Here is a 25,405-nt window from a genome sequence, read left to right on the forward strand (position 1 = left end):
GATATATGTCTAAAGGAACACCAGAGGGTGAAGAAAAGTGATAGGGAAGGGAATCTATATTTAAGTAGAATGTGATTTCATTTTTATCTAGAAATATAGAAATTTTTATCTAGAAATATAGAAAATATGTTCTCACATTGAAATAGTACAGTGAAATCTGAGTAGGAAAAGTAAAGCAATCTTCACTTTCAGAACATCAAGAGTAAAGACATACTTTTTACACTCACACACACACACACACATATCCATACATATATGTGTATGTGTGTGTGTGTATTATGGTAATAATTGAACAACTTTAAGATAAATGGTAACGTCTAAATTCATTTACAACTTTACAACTTTAACAACTAGCCATTTGACCTTAAAAAAATCACATAATCTTTTCAATCTTAATTTACGCATCTGAAAAGTGAGAATAACACCATTGATTCTACTCAATAAAAAGAAGCCATACTATTTTGAGGTTACTTAAGAAACTGTAGAGGAATATGAGCTACTTGTTAGCTCCATCAGTGATTTCAAAACTTAAGGCACCATTCTATATCTTTCATCCATTTAATCATTGTTTCAAATATTAAAATGACCATGGATATGAAAAAATAGAATAAGAAAATTATTGGAATGTGTTGGGAAGGAAGTTGTAAAAGTGGGTGAATGACAGTTTTTTATAAAGTCTCCTAATTTGCATTAAATCATTCTAAATGTATTTAAATGATGCTATTATATGGAATAAAATTCTGTAATAGAGTACAAGTTCAAGATTAAATACTGCTTTCAAGTATAAGAATTACCTATGATGAAGACTGATGGTTTCAGGTTGTTCTGACCTCCTTAGAATTAGATCTAAACAAAGAAGCCTTTCAGCTTTGGAGACACCATATAAAATTGTCACTTTTCAAGATTTAACTGAGTTATATGGAGGTGGATGTGCAGAATATTACCTGTATTAAGCTAAGTATATACTAATGGTTTTATTTTAAGAAAGAATGATGATTTGGAAAATTAAGACTAAACACAAATCTTCCTGCTCTGTTAAAGATAGTTGTATAAGTCACCTTAAATCTTCAGGACATGGCAGTTATCAGTAAATCAATAAATGAAATAAATAATTGCAAACTTGAAATTTTAGAATGGAAAATGTAAATAAAAAATGTTTTTGGTTTTGTTTTGCTTTTTTACAATGCATAATCCAAACTGAAACCTCAAGTATTTTATAAAATATAGTATATAGTATTTATAGAAAATGTTTCAGTCAGAAAAAAATCAATGTATAAAATACGATGAATCCTCAAAGAACAGATCATTTTAAAACCAAATTATTTTATTCAAACATAGAAAGAAGCTTCATAATGAAAACAGCAATATGAGTAATTTTTTATGGAAAGGCTCCAGAACACTTTTCCCCAAAGAGGTTAAAATAAATTGGGACCATCTTAATCAAGGTTATAACTTCCTTGAGGCTTATCTTCTGACAGAATCATTTACTTTTCTGTTAGCAATTATTGTCTGGGGCTTTTCTACTTCCCCACAGTCCCCAGTCTATAAGTCAAAGAATGATCTGATATTTAGTAATTTGCACTTTAAAAAAATAGTCTAAGCTCAATTAGAATTGAGTCACAATTAGGTATAAACTAATATAGCTTTAATATTTCTGGTTTATGGGTGGTCATCTAATTAGACAGTGAGCCTTTACAATGCTACCTTACTTCCATTGGAAAGCAGTGAGAATGGGGTTTCAGAGAGGAAAGAGGAAGCCAAGCCCTTGGGCTGGTATCTTGAAGAATGGAGATTTCCCAATGACCGGACATCTCACCCAGCAGCAGTGTTCACTTGACTATACTTTCAATGAAAATAGCAGAATGTATTCAATATTTCCTTGTTCCCCAAGATTTTGTTCAATCATGAACAATACTGAATGTTGATTTGCTATGTATTACCAAAACAAATTGATGAGATAAACCTGAATTCATTTCTTGCCATGGTAACAGAGAACACTACCTCAGCAGAGGGGAAGGAGATATTCATTGAGATTTTAAAGCCTGCTTTAAGGTGGGTCCTTTAATGTGAAGACTTGGTTAGGACTGGGTGAGAAACATAATAAAATTGTTTAGGATTGTGGACACAGTAAGGAGGGGATTTTGAGGCAAGTAGGACAAAGGGTCTTGACATGTACCTTTCAGTAAGTTACTGGAATGAAAAATAAAATTATTTGTAATTTTATCTTCTTGGTCAAGGGTTGTCTGTGATACTAATGTGAAGTTGATGAAGTCAGTGGAAGAATAAAGGCATGTTAATGTAGACAGTAAACTGTGCAATGGAGTCTCAGCTCTCAGCAGGGAATTTCCACAAAACAATATCAAGACTGATGAAGCAAGACAAGAAAGCAGACTCTAGAACAGAGAAATAGCAGGCTCAATGAAGAGCAACATTTATGCACAAAGAAAAACAAAATGATATGATTGGATCTTAAAAGAAGTATGGCTTTAAACATACACATACAAATAGAGTAACACCAGAGAATAAAAATAGCATTTTTTTTGAAATTAAAAGAAACTTCAGTATGTAGGCTAATTAGCAAGATGGATATGGCTGAAAAGTAAACTAACAAATAGGTGTATTTAAGTGAGGATTGCTTCCAAAGGGAAAAAGGATTGTGAAGTATGAAAAAAGATGTAAGAGACTTGGGAAAATCATATTAAGTTCCAACATCCAAAAAGCTGGAATGCCAGAAAAAGAAATCCAAGAGACTACTGAGAAATCAAGGATTCAAAAATCAGTTTCTAATGCTCAGTATGGTGAATATAGACAATGATATTGTATTAAAATCATCAAACTTGATAAGACTAGATCTTAATTATGCACTCCTCAAAAAAGAAATGAAGATTATGTGATGTGATATGGATGCTAAGTATTGGTACAATGGCTATCATATTACAACATATAAATGTGTCAAACCAAACTATTGTACACCTTAATTGTATACAATGCTATACATCTAACATATTTCAAATAAAATTACAAATAAAAATTTAAAAATGGGGTTCACCTGAGGATGTTTTAAAACAGACTTAATTATGCATTTTTATCCTAACCAACTATTTTGTTTTAACCTCTAATAAAAAAAAAAAAACATTTATGAGGGGGAGCTTCAAGATGGTGGAAGAGTAAGACGTGGAGATCACCTTCCTCCCCATAAATACACCAAAAATACATCTACATGTGGAACAACTTCTACAGAACACCTACTGAATGCTGGCAGAAGAACTCAGACTTCCCAAAAGGCAAGAAAATCTCCACGTACCTGGGTAGGGCAAAAGAGAAAAGAAAAAACAGAGACAAAAGAGAAGAGATGGGACCTGCTCCTCTGGGGAGCTGTGAAGGAAGAAAAGTTTCCACATACTAGGAAGCCCCTTCACTGGCGGACTCTGGGGATGGGTGGGGGGAATCTTCAAAGCCATGGAGTAGAGTTCAGCAACAGGGGTGAAGAGGACAAGGTGGAGAGATTCCCACACAGAGGATCCATGCTGACCAGGACTCACCAGCCTGAGATGCTTCTCTGCTCACCCACCAGGGCGGGTGGAGACGTGGAGCTGAGGCTTGGGTTTTGGAGTCAGATCCCAGGGAGAGGTCTGGGGTTTGCTGTGTGAAGACACAGTGAGGGAGCTAGTGCACCACAGCTAGCCAGGAGGGAGTCAGAAAATGTCTGGACCTGCCTAAGAGGCAGAAAACCATTGTTTCAGTGTGCGTGAGGAGAGGGGATTCATTCACCATCTGCCCACAGATGGCAGAGCACCACCTAAGCCAGCTCCAGAGATGGGTGCAAGCCACTGCTATCAGCTCGAACCACAGAGATGGGCATGAAATGCTAACGCTGCTGCTGCTGCCACCAAGAATCCTGTGTGCAAGCACAGGTCACTATCCACACCTTACCCGAGAGCCTGTGCAGCCCGCCACTGCCAGGGTCCCAAGACCCAGGGACAATATCTCCGGGAGAACACACTGCATGCCTCAGCCTGTTGCAACATAACAGTGGCTTCTGCCACTACAGGCTTGCCCCTATCCCAATTTTGACTACTGTACCCTTCCCTCACCCTGGCCTGAGTGAGCAAGAGCATCCTAATCAGCTGCTGCTTTAACCCCCACCTGTCTGGGCAGGGAACAGATGCCTGAAGGTGACCTACACACAAGGGTGGGGCCAAAACCAAAGCTGAACCCCAAGAGCTGTGCAAACAAAGAAGAGAAAGAGAAATTTCACCATGTAGCCTCAGGAGCAGTGGATTAAATCCCCACAATCAACTTGAAGTACCCTGCACCTGTGGAATACCTGAATAGACAATGAATCATCCCAAAATTCAGGTGGTAGACTTTGGGAGCAACAGTAGACTTGGAGTTTGCTGTCTGCGATGGATTAGTTTCTGATTTTTATGCTTATTGTAGTTTAGATTTTAGCACTTGTTATCATTGGTGGATTTGTTTATTGGTTTGGTTACTCTCTTCCTTTTCTTAAATTATTTTTTTTATATTTTAATAATTTTATTTAAAAAAAATTCTCCTTTCTCTTCTGAGCTGTGTGGCTGACAGGGTCTTAGTGCTTCAGCCTGGTGTCAGGCTTGAGCCTCTGAGGCGGGAGAGCAAAGTTCAGGACATAGGACTACCAAAGACCTCCCAGCACCAGGTAATATCAATCGGTGAGAACTCTCCCAGAGATCTCCGCCTCAATGTTAAGACCCAGCTCCACCCAACGGCCAACAAGCTCCAGTGCTGGATGCCCCAAGACAAACAACTAGCAAGACAGGAACACAACCCCCCTCCATTAGCAGAGAGGCTGCTGAAACTCATAATAAGTTCACAGACACCCCAAAACACACCACTGGCTGCGGCCCTGCCAAATAGAAAGACAAGACCCAGCCCCATCTACCAAAACACAGGCACCAGTCCCCTCTACCAGGAAGCCTACACAATCTACTGAATCTACCTCAGAAACTGGGGGCAGACACCAAAAACAACGGGAACTACGAATGTGTAGCCTGTGAAAAGGAGACTGGGAAACACGGTAAGTTAAACAAAATTAGAAGACAGAGAAATATGCAACAGATGAAAGAGCAAGCTAAAAACCACCAGACCAATGAATGAAGAGGAAATAGGCAGTCTACCTGAAAAATAATTCAGAATAATTATAATAAAGATGATCCCAAATCCTGGAAATAGAATGGAGAAAACACAAGAAACGTTTAACAAGGACCAAGAAGACCTAAAGACCAAATAAACAATGATGAACAACACAATAAATAAAATTTAAAAAATTCTCTAGAAGTAATCAATAGGAGAATAATTGAGGCAGAAGAATGGATACGTGACCTGGAAGACAAAATATTGGAAATAACTACTGCAGACTAGAATAAAGAAGAAAGAATGAAAAGGATTGAGATGGTCTCAGAGACTTCTCGGACAACATTAAATGCACCAATATTCAAATTATAGGGGTCCCAGAAGAAGAAGAGAAAAATAAAGTGTCTGAGAAAATATTTGAAGAGATTATATTTGAAAACATCCCTAACTTGGGAAAGGAAACAAACAATAACGTCCAGGAAGAACAGAGAGTCCCATACAGGATAAATTCAAGGAGAAACATGAAAAGACACATATTAATCAAACTATCAAAAATTAAATACAAAGAAAAAATATTAAAAGCAGCAAGGGAAAAGCATCAAATAACATACAAGGGAATCCCCATAAGGTTAACAACTGAGCTTTCAGCAGAAAATCTGCAAGCCAGAAGGGACTGGCAGGACATATTCAAAGTGATGAAAGGGAAAACCTACAACCAAGGTTACTCTACCCAGCAAGGACCTTATTAAGATTCGATGGAGAAATTAAAACCTTTACAGTAAAAAAGGCTTAGACAAAAGGTAAGAGAACTCAGCACCACCAAACCAGCTATAAAACAAATGCTAAAGGAAATCTCTAGGCAGGAAACACAAGACAAGGAAATGACCTACAATAACAAACTCAAAATAATTAAGAAAATGCTAATAGAACAAACATATCAATAATTACCTTAAATGTAAATGGATTAAATATTCCATCCAAAAGACAGGACTGGCTGAATGGATTAAAAAACAAGACCCATACACATGCTATTTACAAGAGACACACTTTAGACCTAGGGACACATACAGACTGAAAGTGAGGGGATGGAAAAAGATATTCCATGCAAATGGAAATCAAAAGAAAGCTGGAGTAGCAATTCTCATATCAGACAAAATAGACTTTAAAATAAAGACTGTTACAAGAGACAAAGAAGGACACTACATAATGATCAAAGGATCAATCCAAGAAGATATAACAATTGTAAATATTTATGCACCCAACATAGGAGCACCTCAATACATACAGCAAATGCTAACAGCCATAAAAGGGGAAATCGACAGTAACACAGTCATAGTAGGGGACTTTAACACCCCACTTTCACCAATGGACAGATCATCCAAAATGAAAATAAATAAGGAAACACAAGCTTTAAATGATACATTAAACAAGATGGACTTAATTGATAATTATAGGACATTCCATACAAAAACAGCAGAATAAACTTCCTTCTCAAGTGCTCATGTAACATTCTCCAGGCTAGATTATATCTTGGGTCACAAATCAAGCTTTGGTAAATTTATGAAAATCGAAATCATATCAAGTATCTTTTCTGATCACAATGCTATGAGACTAGATATTAATTACAGGAAAAAACTGCAAAAAATACAAACACATGGAGGCTAAACAATAAACTACGAAATAGCCAAGAGATCTCTGAAGAAGTCAAAGAGGAAATCAAAAAATACCTAGAAAACAATGAAAATGAAAACACGACAACCCAAAACTTATGGGAAGCAGCAAAAGCAGTTCTAAGAGGGAAGTATTTAGCAATACAATCTACCTCAAGAAACAAGAAACAGGGCTTCCCTGGTGGCACAGTGGTTGAGAGTCCACCTGCCGATGCAGGGGACATGGATCCATGCCCCGGTCTGGGAAGATCCCACATGCCACGAAGCAACTGGGCCCGTGAGCCATGGTTGCTGAGCTTGCATGTCCGGAGCCTGTGCTCCGCAACGGGAGAGGCCACAAAAGTGAGAGGCCTGCGTATCGAAAAAAAAAAAAAAAAGAAACAAGAAACACCTCAAATAAACAACCTCTCTAAAGCAATTAGAGAAAGAAGAAGAACAACAACAACAAAAAACAAAGTTAGCAGAAGAAAAGAAATCATAAAGATCAGATCAGAAATAAATGAAAACGGAATGAAGGAAACAATAGCAAACATCCAGAAAATCAAAATCTGGTTCTTTGAGAAAATAAACAAAATTGATAAACCATTAGCCAGAGTCACCAAAAAAAAAAAAAGAGAGAAAACTCAAATCAACAGAATTAGAAATGAAAAAGAAGAAGTAACAACTGAAACTGCAGAAATACAAAGGATCATGAGAGGTTACTACAAGCAACTATATGCCAATAAAATAGACAACCTAGAAGAAATGAACAAATTCTTAGAAAAGCACAACCTTCTGAGACTGAACCAGGAACAAATACAAAATATAAACCGACCAACCACAAGCGCTGAAATTGAATCTGTGATTAAAAATTTTCCAACAAATAAAAGTCAGACCAGATGGCTTCACAGGAGAATTCTATCAAACATTTAGAGAAGAGCTAACACCTACCCTTCTCAAAGTCTTCCAAAATATAGCAGAGGGAGGAACACTCCCAAACGCATTCTATGAGGCCACCATCACCCTGATACCAAAACCAGACAAAGATGTCACAAAGAAAGTAAACTACAGGCCAATATCACTGATGAATGTAGATGAAACAATCCTCAACAAAATACTAGCAAACAGAATCCAACAGCGCATTACAAGGATCATATGCCATGATCAAGAGGGGTTTATTCCAGGAATACAAGGATTCTTCAATATATGCAAATTGATCAATGTGATACACCATATTAACAAATAGAAGGATAAAAACCTTATGATAATCTCAGATGCAGAAAAAGCTTCAGACAAAATTTAACACCCATTTATGAAAAAATCTCTCCAGAAAGTAGGCATAGAGGGAACTTACCTCAACATAATAAAGACCATATATGACAAATCAACAACTACAGGTCTCAATGGTGAAAAACTGAAACCATTTCCTCAAGATCAGGAATAAGACAAGCTTGAGCACTCTCACCACTATTATTCAACATAGTTTTGGAAGTTTTAGCCATAGAAATCAGAGAAGAAAAAGAAATAAAAGAAATCTAAATCAGAAAAGAAGTAAAACTGTCACTGTTTGCAGATGACATGATACTATACATAGAGAACCCTAAAGATGCTACCAGAAAACAACTAGAGCTAATCAATGAATTTGGTAAAGTAGCAGGATACAAAATTAATGCACAGAAATCTTTTGCATTCCTATACAACAATGATGAAAAATCTGGAAGAGAAATTAAGGAAACACTCCCATTTACCATTGCAAGAAAAAGAATAAAGTACCTAGGAATAAACCTACCTAAGGAGACAAAAGACCTGTATGTAGAAAACTATAAGACACTGATGGAAGAAATTAAAGATGATACAAACAATTGGAGAGATATACCATTTTCTTGGATTGGAAGAATCAACAATATGAAAATGACTATACTATCCAAAGCAATCTACAAATTCAATGCAATCCCTATCAAACTACCAATGGCATTTTTCATAGAAATAGAACAAAAAATTTCACAATTTGTATGGAAACACAAAAGACCCGAAATAGCCAAAGCAACCTTGGGGAAAAAAAAACAGAGCTGGATGACTCAGGCTCCCTGACTTCATACTATACTGCAAAGCTACAGTAATGAAGACACTATGGTACTGGCACAAAAACAGAAATACAGATCAATGGAACAGGATAGAAAGCACAGAGATATACCCATGCACATATGGTCACCTTATCTTTGATAAAGGTGGCAAGAATATACAATGGAGAAAAGACAGCCTCTTCAATAAGTAGTGCTGGGAAAACTGGACAGCTACATACAAAAGAATGAAATTAGAATACTTCCTAACACCATACACAAAAGTAAATTCAAAATGGATTTAAAATGTAAATGTAAGGCCAGACACTATAAATCTCGTAGAGGAAAATGTAGGCAGAACAATCTATGACATAAGTCACAGCAGGATCCTTTTTGTCCCACCTCCTAGAGAAATTGAAATAAAAACAAACATAAACAACTGTGACCTAATGAAACTTAAAAGCTTTTGCACAGCAAAGGACACCATAAACAATACAAAAGGACAACCCTCACAATGGGAGAAAATATTTGCAAACAAAGCAACTGACAAAGGATTAATCTCCAAAATATACAAGCAACTCATGCAGCTAAGTATCAACCAAACAAACAATCTAATCCAAAATTGGGCCAAAAATCTAAATAGACTTTTCTCCAAAGAAGATATACAGATTGCCAATAAACATATGAAAGGATGCTCAACATCACTAATCATTAGAGAAGTGAGGTATCACCTCAAACCGATCAGAATGGCCATCATCAAAATATCTACAAACAATAAATGCTGGGGAGAGTGTGGAGAAAAGGGAAAGCTCTTGCACTGTTTGTGGGAATGTAAATTGATACAACCACTATGGAAAACATTATGGAGGTTCCTTAAAAAACTAAAATTAGAACTACCATACAACCCAGCAAACCCACTACTGGGCATATACCCTGAGCAAACCATAATTCAAAAAGGATCATGTACCACAATGTTCATTGCAGCACTATTTACAATAGCCAGGACATGGAAACAACCTAAGTGTCCATTGACAGATCAATGGATAAAGAAAATGTGGCACATATATACAATGGAATATTACTCACACATAAAAAGAAACGAAACTGAGTTATTTGTAGTGAGGTAGATTCTGTCATACAGAGTGAAGTCAGAAAGAGAAAAATAAATTCCATATGATAACACATATATATGGAATTTGAAAAAAAAGAAAAGAAAGGTTTTGATGAACCTAGCAGCAGGATAGGAATAAAGATGCAGACATAGAGAATGGACTTGAGGACATGCGGACAGGGAAGTGTAAGCTGGGATGAAATTAGAGAGTAGCATTGACATATATATACGACCAAATGTAAAATAGATAGTTCGTGGGAAGCAGCTGCATAGCACAGGGAGATCAGGTCAGTGGTTTGTGACCACCTGGAGGGTGGGTTAGGGAGTGTAGGAGGGAGATGCAAGAGGGAGGGGATATGGGGATATATGTATACATATAGCCAATTCACTTTGTTATACAGCAGAAACTAGCATATTGTAAAGCAATTATATTCCAATAAAGGTGTTTAAAAAAAAAAAAAAAAACAGGGCTTCCCTGGTGGCGCAGTGGTTGAGAGTCCACCTGCCGATGCAGGGGACACAGGTTCGTACCCCGGTCCGGGAAGATCCCACATGTCACGGAGCGGCTGGGCCTGTGAGCCATGGCTGCTGAGCCTGCACGTCCGGAGCCTGTGCTCCACGACGGGAGAGGCCACAACAGTGAGAGGTCCGCGTACCACAAAATAAATAAATAAATAAATAAATAAAACCAAAACATTTTTGCTTCACCAAGCAATGTTTTGCTATTTGTAAAAGCAAAAATAAATAGTTGCACTGCTGAGATGACCCTGAAATCATAGTCTCTGACAATTCTAGAAAATGTCCCTTAGTTATGCAATGTGCAATATCTTGTGTCAAAGATGGTCCAATCCAGGACAGAAGTCCCTTCTTCAACATTTCCTTGAGGTCATGAGTATTGCGACACTCTCCATGTCTGAGTGACCAGAAAATTTTAGGATATAAAATCCTATATATCCTGGAATGGATAAGTTCTTCCATTGTCTGGAATTCTCTGTCCTGTGAGTGTACAAAGTAGACTGATGGCAGATCACTTGTCTGAAAACTTTATCTAAATCTTTTGATGGAATCCTTATCCAGTTAAAGATTGTTTTCTGAGTGGTTTGGTGGAGTGGTCTCAGTTAATTTTAATAATGTTTTCCTAACAACATCCACGTTGCCTGTTACCACAAGACACATTGTTCCATACCTTTTATTTCTACATCTGGATGTAAAGTCCCTTGAAAAGGGTGCTATCAAAACAAATCCATTTTACTAAGAAAGGTATGCATGTTCCTTCAAAGTGCTATTCAGAAAAATAAGCCCCACCTGTTAACTGCTTATCACCAATGACACAAGCTAGTTATATTGCTATTTTGGGGCAGGAACAACAATTCTGTCTTTGAGCAGGTAAAGAAAATCTTACTAAAATATCCTTTAATTACCAGCTTTGTCCTTTCTTTAGGTTTGTAATGATTGTTAGCTATATTCACAGAAGAAGCATCCTGCCTGGTTCTGGTGCCCACTGTTACAGCCAGGCTTAGATAACATCTGCTAATTTTGATCTGAATAAAATCATCTCATTTTATTCATTTTCTTTTTTAGCACTAACATAATACCTCTCTTCATATACTTTATCATAGAGGTTACATACTAAATGGAAAGAAGGTGATGCATTTTCATTTTTTTCTTCATCATTGTCAGACCAAAACAAATCTGGATTTACTAAGGATAAATTGTATTTGGAAGGATTATTGCAAGGGTGAAAAGGACTATTGTAATAGGGGGTGGGAAGTATTATAATAGGGAGAACACTCTGATCATAAGGTTTATCGAGCATCTCAAGGGTTAGGCAAAAAGAGTTTTCTTTTATAGAGAGAAATGAACAAGGTTAAAAGGAAATGCCTGACAGGGAGTGAGATGAAAAGGTGGCCTGATCAGAGAGGAGATCAGAGAATGTTTTACTCTGAGGCCAGCCTATTCTCAGGAAGGGCTGTTAAAGAAAAGTTGCATGCTGCCCAAAGATAGGGACCTGTGGAAGGTGAGAAGCTTAACCAAAGTTTTTTTTGTTTTGTTTTGTCTTGTTTCGTTTTAACATGCATTTCGTTCTGATTGATCAGTAGGGACAAGCAGTTCGGCTTCTAATTTATGAAGCAAAGATTGAGAATTTGGAAGGTGTGGATCTGGTTTTGTTATAGGAAAACAAGGGGAACATCCATGATTCTTATCTAAGTCATGTTGGGAAGGGCGGGTGATCAGAGCAGACCTTTTCGTGGAACACAAAAGGGTGGGGGGTTTCTTAACCTTTGCTGTTTTTCAGAATCACAGGGTTCAGGTAAAATTCAATATTGTCATCATAAAGAACATTTTAGATAGGCACCAGAGATGCTCAAACTATGTCTTGAAATTTCAAAGCACAATTCTATAAAATCACTTAGAGTCATCCTGTGAGGTTAGAAGTCATATATTTAGAGGTTCTTCTTTGAATAAAAGCCTGAATTTGGCTGTTACATTTATTGTTTGTTCTAAGTAGCATATCTGTACATACAACAAAATAAGAATGGCATCTGTTCATATTTAAACACCTGAAAACTGTAATACATCTATCTGTAAAGCTGGTAGTGTTTTTATGGATTACATATGATATGAGTTTTGTCAACACAGAAAAACCTAGAATAAGCAGCCAAGTCTTCTATTTTCTCACTCAAAATGTAACAAATGAGTAGATAATTACTCCAAAGTTACATATAGAATATAACTCTTAAAATGACTGTAGAATATAGAATATTAGTAAACTATAGAATATTATTCTATAACAAAATTTCCAAAGCTCTAAACTATATAATTTGAGTGTGGCCAGCCTTCCAATGCTGATTCTGCAGTTTGTTGCAGAATCAATAGTTTTGTCACCTTGGTAAGTTATTAAGTCCTTTGTGCCTTATTTTCTACATCTGTAAATTGATTACACCAATGCCCACTAAATTAAATGAGAATGGGGATGTACAATTCATTCCTTGCATGTGGATTAAAGTCCCAGTAAAACAAAACAGCAAAAAAAAGGGGGAATTTTTGAATTAATAAATTCCTTTATGAATGAATTCTGGTAATATGAATAGTCAATACATGATACCTAAATAAGAACGGGCAGTTGATCAAGAAAAGATGCTACAATTCTTGAATCTACTCACCTACTCAACTCTGTTCCTTACTCTTATAATTTTTTCCCTAGAATAAAATCCACAGGCATTCCATCCTCATATTTTTTAAACTTTATGAAATATTTGTTCTATTAGAACTAAAAACTATGACAGACACATGCAGTTTTAAAAGCAAATCATTTTCTTGTCATACCCCTAGAGTTTCTTCAACTAGCATAATAATAACTGGGCCATTATTCCTCTGAGAACTGAAAATGAATGTTCATAAATAATTGTTTCTAAAAGCCATAATAACAAGGACTTTAAATGTCACATTTACTTATCTTTATTTCCTGCCGTGTAATTTTAATATATTTTATATGTACTATGCATTATCTCTTTCTGTAGCATTATCTGGAAAATGTTGAATTTTTCTGTAACTGAGACTGGAAGAAAAATCTAGAGGAATCTTTGAGACTAATAATTGTGTAAGAGGTGCTATGATTCAATGCTCAGGAATTTTTTGTCTTTATGAGCATCCTTGATAATATTATTACACTGTTTAATAAGAGTGTCAGGGAGCAATGGGACGAACATATAATCCTTTAAGAGCAATTAACAAGAAAGTTTTGATGGCTTACTTCTTCCTTGCATGTACGTTTCTGTCAGGGAGATTTCACTACTAGAGTATAGCACATCGTTTTTGGCAGCAATGATATGAGTCTGTTAAAAAGTAAATTGGGCAATGACAGCAAGAGAAAATGGAACTATTCAAGAGCTGTGCGCAATTATCTGAGGTCTCTAAGAACAAAGTGAAGCAGCTGCTGCTAAGGAAAGAATCAGCAGTAGTTGCCAAAACGCAGCGAAAAATCAACCAATCATGTGGGCAAACATTTTAACACAGTATCTATCCACTGTGGAACCTCAGCTCACCCTGTATTTAACCCTGGACAAAAGCCATAAAGTCCAACAGACAAAAATCTCTGTTAACATTGTATATGGCAAAGCAACAAACTTGTGATCTACAGCCCTTGATATCTGCTGTTTTGGCCATTGTGTCATTTTCTACCTGGTCTACCAATTAGGGGTGAGGGCATTAACAAAAAAAAAGTAAAAGAAAATGCACGAGAGTTAGTTTTCCCAACGTCATTTTTCTCTACCATGTGCCTAAAATGAACTAAAGAAACCTCAGCTGAAAGTGGAGTGGGAACAGGCCTGCAGGGGGAGCTCTCACACCCCTCCATGCATCGTCAGTTGCTCCAAATAGGAAGAGACTTAAGCCTGCATCTCTCACAGGAAGGTGCCTCTACTCTACTACCAAGCAGAAAGAAAGAAACTTCTTTCCACCCCATGACAGCCCAGTTAGGGACTAGCAGCCCAACCAATGAGAAGTCTCCATATTTTTGGACTCCCACCTTCCTCCAATGAACTCTGTTTATCACAGCCCCTCTCAACTCCCCGCTTTACCGTATAAAAGCAGGTTCCCCCTTCTTGTTCTCTGGATTTGCCTTTGGTCTGCCATAGCTTGCATCTCCCAAATTGCAATTCCTTTGGCTATTCCTGCATAAACTCACTTTTACTGGTAAAATAATGTATTATATTATTAAAGTTGACACTTGTATAGACAACGGATACCTACACATCCATCACCACTTAAAGTGTCCATAGGAGGTTTGTTTATAATCTGCTTTGTGGATTGGAACAACGAAAGAATGAAATCCAAATCCTTAGAGGTTAAGCCTAAGTACATTTATCAGATCCATAGCATTAAATTGTGGTTGTAGTTCATAAAGTCAATGTCAAGTGTTTAAAACTTGCAAATACACAAACACACAAAGTGGAATTTTTTCCTCTTGAATGATGGCATTTCTATGTCCTCAACAATAATATTTCAACATTGTCATTTTTCAGATTAGTATACCAAGATTCGAGGAGGGTAAGTGAATTTCTAGAGTTGCAACAATTAAAAGTACCTACCTCAAAGGGTTGCAGTATGAATTAACTAAATAGGTATGACTTAGAAAGACTTTATAATGGTGTTTGACACATAGAATGAGCTTAGAAGTGTTTGCTCTTATTATGACCCCTGTTTTCAAAAGACTGATTTTTTCACCTTGTATTGCAAAGCTTGAAACGCCAGCTATGTCTAAAGTATCAACTGCCCTTTTAGAAGAAATGGAAACACTCCAGGATTCACTTTCAGCCAGGTGCTCTGCACTTCCTGGAGTGATGCTGGCCACAAAAGCAACACTCCTAGAAGATAATGCAGCACCACATGATTGCAAAGTCAAGGAGGTCTAACCCCCAGAGACACTCAAAGGAACTTGATTTAGATTTGACCTGCGCTTGACAGCATTATTGGTATGAAGCAGGCAAAGGTCCAAACAATGCGCAGCCCAGACAATGGAGGGGAGATCCTGGGGATGTGAGGATGGCCCCACAGAACACCGTTACTCAGCTGTGTCATTCCTGACATCAGGACACAAGCTGGCTTCAGGACTTGAGTCCAAGCTTACAAATGCCTTAAGTTAAAAGTGATGGAATAGAGGCAACAGAAGGCATGCTACATTTTTATTGTTATAACAACTTGGTGTTGTCTTTTGATGTTTACAAAACATTTTTTTCAAAATATTATCTCAGTAATTCCCTATAAAAAGAATAGGCAAATATCTTTATTAAATAATCATAATGTAAAAAATAGTATAAAGAGGAAGGTACAAAGTCACATATCTCCTCTGCAAAGTCATTTCCAATACTACTCCTCTTAAAAAAATAGAGTAACAATGCTAAAACTACCAGTCTCAGGCTGGATAGCCAGACAGTCTGATTATAGAGATATTTGTTAACATTATGGGCTTCACAGTTTGAAAATGCCACTTCCAATAGGGGTCAAACAAGTATCACCAGCAGAAGCTTGTGTTGGGTTCAACCCAACTCAGTGAGTGTGGAGTTGAAGAGTGCTTGCCCTTCTAAAGGGGTCAGCTGTTCCCAAGATCAAATGCTGGGCTGATACCCTAATGGGATTTCAAGATCTGAAATTCTTCTAAAGCTAGAAATTCCAATTTCAATGTGAATTCTCCCCATTTTAAAATTAGATGATTAATTCAATTTTGTAAAAACACTACTTCAAACACAAAAATCCACTAGTGAGATTCTGCTATGTCCAAACCCTTTATCCCCAAAAGTGGGAACTTTAAATCAGAAAGCAGTCTTAGAAAGAGAAGTGGGTACGTTTTATAGCAGCACTGGGTGGTAGTGGTGGGACAGTATAAATGCTGTTTAAACACTGAGGGTACAGTATTGCTACCAAGGGGTAGCTTAGTCATGTGTGGTGACATTAGTCTCCCACAGTCTTTAACTCTGCCAGTAAAACCACCTCTAATATATATATATATATATATATATATATATATATATATATATATATATATATATATATATATATATATATACATACATATGTATATATATTTCTATGCCAATTATTTTATAGGAACATTTTGAAAGATATTACATTTTCTAGACTGGTTTAAATTTTGGAAAGATTTTAGAGGCTATTAGAAACTAATACAATTAGATTTAAGTGAAAAATACTGAAAAAACTTGCCATTTTTACAGTTACATTCACCATATTTGAAAAAAGAGTTTCCTTGGTCTGACAGGGAGGCAAGCAGAGAATTTTTGGAGAGGGGCAGTGGGGACCATATACTGTGATGCCAATTTTGTTGGAATGATTGATTCAGATTTAACTTATACATTGCTTTTTTAATAACTAAAAAAAAAAAAAAAAAAAAACTAAAAGCTAAAATAGATAAAACACGGACACGTGATTGAGAATGCTATGAAACTAAGTTATGATTAATTCAGTTCTGTGCAACTGAGGAAAAAGATATAAATGTCACAAAAGCATAAAGGCAGTGGGATAGTTATGCAAACACAATTTCAGCAGATATCCTTGACCTCTCCTCCCAACTAGTCCCTACTTCCTTCCTCTATGAGACTCTGGTGCCAATAAAGAGACTAGGAAAGTGGAAATACATCCATAGTTCATGTTCTATCTGCATTTTGTAGTTTGCAAGAACACATTTCTTGGAACACAAGGAAAGGACTATATTTCCCTTTTGGAATGAATAGATAAAAATTACCTTTATTTCCCCCTATGCTGAATCACATTAGTCCATCCCTAAACCAAAGCACATACCTCTCCTCCAAAACAGAGTTCTTAACACCCAACTTACCTGTAAAAAAATGCTTCTACTAATAAAAGTCAAGATAACCATCTGGGGATATGTAGAACTTAGGCTTTGGATTGGATATAATTGTTTGAAAGCCAGCTACAATTCATATTAGCCCTGTGACTTTCAACAAGTCACTGTATCTTTCTGTGTTTCACTTACATTAAGACAGGTAACAAAAGTGCCCTGCTGGACTGTGTCCCTGATCAGGTTTTATTATACCTGGGTACATTTGAAATCCTGGTAGGGTAGCATGAAAGGAAGCTGATTTGCAAGTGGCTGTTTAATTTTGTTTTTAGCAGGTGAAGGGGAAGTACAGAGGCATGAAAAGGGGGAAGATTTGATGAATCTACCCAACACCAAGCCCAAAGTGTGAGTGATAGATCCTACAGAGATATTAGTTTCAGCACAAACTTCCAAGACCCAGATTTGCAGGTCTTGAGCATTCATTAACCTCTTTCCAAAAAAAAAAAAAAAAAAAGGATACGCTGGAATTCTGTATCTCTATGAGTGATACATCAGCAGACAGCAGCAGAGCAGTGGTGGAGACCATGTTGTTTAGTGGATAATACCAGATGCAGGTTGTTCACATGCTTGGCCTGTTGTCCAAAGAAGATGCCCAGTAAGAGATTGAAGATTCCCAGTGAAAGAGGTACTGGAATAGTGTCTTTTAGCAAGGTCAGAATTCTAACGTGAATACATGTAAGGGCACCACTAGGAATGCTAAGAAGTGTGCATTTTGACACTGCTCTTTTAATTTGAGCAATTTAGGCTGTAGTTCTAACCATCTCAATTTTAAAGCAGTGTACTAATCATTGACAACTAAATATGATCAGCAAATCAAAAAGTTCTCTGTTAAAAAACAATATTTTAAGGCCTTAGAAGATAATTCTTTATCTCCCGATATTGGTGCTCTCTTTTGTTACAATCTATTCCTACAGCATGAACTTTCTAGACCAAGTGGCTGTTGATAACTTGATATTTTTAAGAAGTGGTAATGCAGGTGACATGTAGCAATGAAGCCATTTGGTACTTTTTATTATTGCCAAGAAATCTTGATTATTAACTTTGTCTCCTAATTACTTTCAGTAACCATTAGCTTTCAGTCTAAGCACATTTTTCCTCAAAACTACCAACCATGACAGGAGTAAACCTCATTCCTTAAAACATGTTACTCTTGCTTTCTTTAAATATGCCAAAGATGAAAGTCAGAAGCTCAGATAATGAATGAAAATTTGGCTTAAAAACCTAGTTATTTTGTAAAATTAGCAATAATGAAATCTGGTAGTGTCACAGCAATGTCAAGCATCCAGAAATCTACAATGAAATTTTCTGTGTCACTCTCAGAAATAGTTCTTCTGACTGGTGAAAACACATTCACAAACTGAAATCTTCCCCAAGCAAATGGAGCAAAATCAAATTCATTAGTGTTTTATATAATTACATAGAACAGTTGTCAGGGACGTGCTACAGGGTGTGGCACACAGCTCATGCTCTTTAAAAATAATGGATATATGAATGGATAGATAAATAAATGAATGAATAAATGCTATAATCAGTCAAAATATTTTGCTGTAAATAAGATTAATGGACTCCAGCTAACTTAAGTAGAAAACAAAATCATTGGAAAGATAATAGAAAGATCACAGAATGGATGGAAATCTTAGTGAAACTAAGATATGAAAGCTAATGGGGAGAGTGACTCAGCACTCAGCAGTAAGAAGCAAATCTAAGGACACATCATGGAAACAACTGGCTGATATGTTATGTGATGTAGCTGTAGATCAACTGGTTTTACCATCAATGACCTCATGGTGCTCCCATCTCTGATATGAGCATCCAATATATAGGCTCTTGGCCACACTCCCAAGTCATCTGGGCATTGTCTGGCCCTTTGGGATTCTATAGTAGGAAGGCAAGACCCATACTCTCAAGGATACTCACACAGTAGAAATACTGCTACAGTAGAAAGTGAGTTTAAAGGATGTAAGAAACTAGCAAAATTCACTACAATATTGTAGAGTAGGATATCATCTTTGTTTTTGATATCTCTATAGCTATACATATGGTAACTGATTAATTCTGATTAAAGGGCTGTGAATGAGTTTATTTGCTTGTTTTCAGTTTGTCTGTATTTGTATTTATTAAAAACAAATAATTGGATTAAACTATCAAAGAAAAGAGAGATAATTTTCTGCTTTAGTTTATTAATTCACACATTACTTTACTCATTGATTAATTTGATAAATGTTTATTGAATAACTATTATATTTTAAGGGCTATGTCAGAAACTAAATATTATACTGCAATGAACAATATTCCTAGCCCTTATAAAGTATACAGTAAATTAGAAGAGAACACATTACACAAATCCATAAAGAACTACACATTTGATATGGAAAGAGGCCATAATTAGTTATCAATATAAAGTCTAACTGAGGAAGTGACATAAAAGGTGATGCCTGAAGAATATAAGAGTTTGTTGGGCCTCCCTGGTGGCGCAGTGGTTGAGAGTCCGCCTGCCGATGCAGGGGATACAGGTTCGTGCCCCGGTCTGGGAGGATCCCATATGCCGCGGAGCGGCTGGGCCCGTGAGCCATGGCCGCTGAGCCTGCGCATCCGGAGCCTGTGCTCCGCAACGGGAGAGGCCACAACAGTGAGAGGCCCGCGTACGGAAAAAAAAAAAAAAAAAAAAAAAAAAAAAAAAAAAAAAAAGAATATAAGAGTTTGCTAAGAAAATTGGAGGTAGACCAATCTAGGCCAAGGGCACACTTCTCTGTAAAGAGCCATATAGTAAATATTTTCAGCTTTGCAGGCCATATGACCCACCTTGCAATTGCTTAAGTCTGCCTTTGCGGAAGGAATGCAGCCACAGACAACACACAATAACCAAATGAGCACACCTGCTTTCCAGTAAAATGGCACACTCTTGGCCCATGTGTAGTAGTTAGTTGACCCTCTAGCTGAGCAAAGAGCACATTAGGCATGTATGAAACCATGAAGGCACAAAACCTGAATAGATAGTTTATCAAAACACAGGACATTCACTGAGCACTGTTTCTGAAATAGGAAATACATGTTAAATACTTGCAACTGTATTCATATATCATATTGACTTAGAATTACAGTTTTAAATGAAGGTTTTTCAGACTGTGATTTTAAAAGTTTTGGGTTTTGCGAAATAAATGGGAATTTTTGCTATTTTATCCCATGGCATAAAAATACTATAAATGAACTTGAAATAATAGGTTATATGAAAAGTAGAAAAAAATATGTCAATTTATCCTACTCTGTTGTTTTGATTTATTTATTCTAATTATCAAGATGTAAACTTTATAATTTGTTAGAAAGCTTTCCATTTTTTATTGGTTTTCAAATCCATTGCAGCAGAGATGCGTGTGCTATTTGGGATACACAACTATGTGCAATATTCCCTCTGTTTCTGATAATATCTCCTGTCTCATTTATTATCTTGTATATTTCCTATCCCCCCATCATACATGCACACACATGTTTTTCACTAAGCTTATGACAGACTTTTTGAATTTACTTTTTCCCCAGAGCTAGATTTTATTTTTTATCATTATTCAATTTTTTTTTCCATTTCATCAATATCAGGTCTTATCTTTAATTCACTCTTACCTCAGTCTTAATTTCCAAGTGGTTAAGATAGTTTTGTGACCTTTTAAAATGTATTTTTAACTTTATTGGATTATATTCAAAGATTATTACCTATAAAACTTTTACCTTTCTGAATTTATGAAGATTTTTGTGTGGTAAATACAAAAGTTTAAAGGACATAGAGATTTTTGAAAGATGTACTTTTTATAGATATTCATTAAATCATTATTAAGATTAATTAACTTGTTTTTTAATGTTAGCATTGCTTAATTTTGAGAGTGGTTTATAAAAATCTCATAATCAAATTGATTTTGTCAAGTTCTTCTTAGATTTTATACTTAATTATACTTAATAATTGCATTAAGTATTTATTTGATTTCTTATTATTTTATGCATTTATGATGATCATATTTTCCACAGTGTGCCTTTTTTATATAAAATGTTTCATTTTATTTTGATTAGTAAGTTTTACTTTAAATTCCACTTTGACATATTAATACTGCCATTGTTTTTTTTTCTTTTTAACTTGCATTAAACTAACATCTCTTTTACTATCTCTATTCTATAATTTTTTAGATAGTTTAAGTGTATTTATTGAAAAAATGTAACATTTTAATTTTTAAACTCGTATATTAAACCTCTGTCTTTTAAAAAGATAATTTATTCCATTTTCAATCATTTGTAATTAATTAATATACCTGATTCTTGTCACGAGCTAGGAGTTATTTCACATTGCTCCTCTTCTTTTGTTGTTTAGCTCATGTGTTTTCTGGTTTAAGAAAAAAACACTTTGTTATTTCCCTTTGATCATTAAGAAAATGTGTTGTTTTTATTTTATTAATAATAACTATTTTTCCTTACCCTGCTCTCCTCTTCAGAGATTTCTTCTTTTATATGAAAAGAAAATAAAACAGTAAATTAAATAAGATAATCCAACAAATATTTTCCCAACCCAATTCCCCTAATTCCTCCCTACATAAACTTCAATCTAAAATTTAAAATGCATGTTTTGCCTTACTCTTCCTTATATTTTCATTCCATTGCTCTGCCCTCATACCACCATGAGAACTTGGACAGGAAAAAAGATGCAGATGTAGAGAATGGACTTGAGGACATGGGGAGGGGGAAGGGTATCTGAGACAAAGTGAGAGAGTGGCATGGACAAATATGCACTACCAAGTAAAATAGATAGCTAGTGGGAAGCAGCTGCATAGCACAGGGAGATCAGCTCCATACTTTGGGACCACCTAGAGGGGTGGGATAGGGAGGGAGGGTGGGAGATGCAAGAGGGAAGAGATATGGGGATATATGTATACATATAGCTGATTCACTTTGTTATACAGCAGAAACTAAAACAACATTGTAAAACAATTATACTCTAATAAAGATGTTAAAAAAAAAAAGAGCTTTATTTACTCTCACTCCCCGTCTCCAACCGAACCCCTATTTTCTGGGTTTTGTTGAAGTCATTTAATGTTTTTATTTGTAATTATTATTATAATTACCCAAAGAATGTCCTTTTGGTTTCAAGACTCTAGAAATTTAACACTTAAGTTAATATTCATTTAGTGTACTTCTCACCACTGATTCTTCATTTTTCCTAATTTTGAGTGTTCTTGTTCTTTGATGGAGTAGTTGAATAATTTTTCATGTGTTTTTTGACATAGATTACAGAAGCTATGCTGTTTAAATCCTTGCTTAACTTCAAAGATCTTGACTTAACTCATGAGTTAGCTCTGATTGTTAACTGCTATTTTGGTGGGCATACAGACCTTGGACTATAGGTCTTTTCACTTAGTATTCTTTAGAAGCTATTCCCACTGATTTCTAGCTTCCAATGAAGTAAATGTGAATTTTGTTCCCTGAACTTTTTTTTCTCCTTTTTCATAAGTTTTTCTGTATAGGCAAGTTATTATTTCATCAAGTCATTTAATGTTGCAATTGAGTAACTGCATTGCTATTTTGTTCATGTCATGATCCACTTTTTCTAAGCAGCTCCATTTTGCTGTGTATATTATTTGCTTCTGCAGGTTGAACTCTCTCTAATACAAGGTCCTCTGAGATGGGTAGTCAATTTATATGCATATATATATATATATATATATATATATATATATATATATGGCCACTAGGTTCATGTCTTGTCAATGGATTGCCTTCAACTCCACACACAGCTAGGTGGTGGTCATGTTTTCAGCTCCATAACCATGGTAGAGCAGGAAACCAGGTCATTCTGCTCCTTGAAGAGGAATATAAAAGAAGGAGCCTTACTCACTATGTTTTTATTTCCAGATCTTCCTGTGCAAGTAGAACATGGCCAAGTCTTCAGCGACTTCTTACAGTAGAGGAAATAACACTGTGATAGTTAAGTTTATATCACTTTGACTGGGCAGTGAGTTGCCCAGACATCTGATTAAACATTATTCTGGCTGTGTCTGTGAGGGTGTTTCTTAATGAGATTAACATTCAAATCAGCAAGCTGAATAAAGCAAAGAGCCCTCTCCCATTAGGGTGGACCTCATGCAATCACTTGACAGCTTAAGTAGAACAAAAGGTAGAATAAGGGAGAATTTTTTTTCTCTGCCTAATTATCTTTTAGCTGGGACACTTGTCTTCTCCTGTGTTCAGGCTCAAACTGAACTTATGCCATTCTCCAGCTATCAACAGCAGATCACAGTATTTCTAAGCAACCATAATCAATTATGTGAGTTAATTCCTTATAATAAGCATATCAAGTATAAGCATAATAAGTATACTTATGTGTACATGTTTGTTTGTTTGTTAACATATCCTTATATCCTATTGGTTCTGTTTCATTGGATTACTCTAATACAACTTCCTTACCTTCAAATATCTCTTATGATCAAACTCTCTGCTGGCTGGACCTAGCCATATCTACGCCTTATTGTGGGGACTTCAGTGTCACTATCCAGGACTTTGTCTGGCCCTTAGACACTAAGACTGCACACATTTTCCTTCCATCCTCTGAGGATGATAAAATGAACACATGTCATGCAGATGAATGCATGTCCCTGCATCTGTATTTGGGAAAAGAATATAACTCAAAGGTGGGAAGGAAGGACAATGGAAGTGAATTTAGGTCTTTCTTGATACCTCCTCTAAGAAAGACTGAATTGAACATCTAAAATAAAATCGTAGTACTTTAAATATTCATAATACTTTGATTAAGGTATGCCTCTAGCTCTTTGAAATATTCAATCCTCAAAATATCTGAGATGGAGATTCCATAGTATATGTAATGATGACATCTAATAATAGTATGATGACTAACATTTATTGAGCCCTTTTATAATGATATGTAATTTATATTTATTATTTATTTTAATATTCACAACACCACCATGAGGTTGGCTCTACCTTTTTTCCTCATTTTACAGCTGGAAAAAAAGCTTAGCTTTAGAGAATTTAATAATATATCAGACAATAAGTAAATGAGCAAGGACTTGAACTGATGCCTTATTCCAGTTTTTCTGCTCATAATCACAATACTGTATTCTAAGTAATATAATTCAAAGAGAATGAGAAAGAAATACCCCTGTCTAAAACATTTCAGCTTTTATACTCATTACTCCTACTTTCTGACTCTGCTTACTTTGAAATATCCTTATCAAGAATATTTGAGTAAAGTAACTATGCACTAAATTTCAAAAGGCAATATTCTTATTTAATTAGCAAAAACTTCTGTGACTTCACTAGCACAGGATACGATTAATTACAGGTAGCTAAAAGAACAAGTTTAACTTCAAAAGCCTTATATAACTTGCATATCTTGTAAGAAATTCTATCTGCTTACAGTTGCAATATGATGTACTAAAGCAAGTTTATACTTCTTGAACAAAATTTTCTAATCATTTACTATAGAAAACAATGCAATTATTTCTATGACAATTCAATCAGGCATATTAGTACAATATATTAAAATCAAGAGTTTTTTCTCCATATGTACTTTAATTGAACATTGTTTGGATTTTATAGGAGGAACTTTTACATATTTGATGCAGTCAAGGTATAGAAAGCACCAGTTACTGAAATTTGATGATGTAAATATAAACTATGTTGCTTAAACTTATTGGTGAACTTAGAAACAATGAAGCAATGGTTCTTTAGAGCTTTTCTTTTTCTAAGAGAAATGTGTAACTAAATATGCTACCCATTATTTTTAGTATTTTAATGTCTTTAAATGGCAGAGTGATTTTTATATTCATATGAGTTTTCTATTCCATTTCTCTTGGAGAATCATAAACATGCAACATTTATGGTGACATGTAATTCTTAGCTTGCATTTTATTATCTTTCTTGTGATTAAAAACTATGTTTCCAGGAATAGTCCATTTTTATGACTCATTTCTAAAATTATATTAGATAATTTAATTACAAAATGGTATATGATTGCTTCTTTCAAGTGACTTCATAGAGATATTATTATGATTCTATTTTTGGTTTTCTTAGAGGAAAGGAAGTAGTAAAGAAGAATATGTTAGGT

Source organism: Mesoplodon mirus (genome assembly GCF_964341445.2).
Source record: "Mesoplodon mirus genome assembly, chromosome: 6".
Taxonomy (NCBI): Eukaryota; Metazoa; Chordata; class Mammalia; order Artiodactyla; family Ziphiidae; genus Mesoplodon; species Mesoplodon mirus.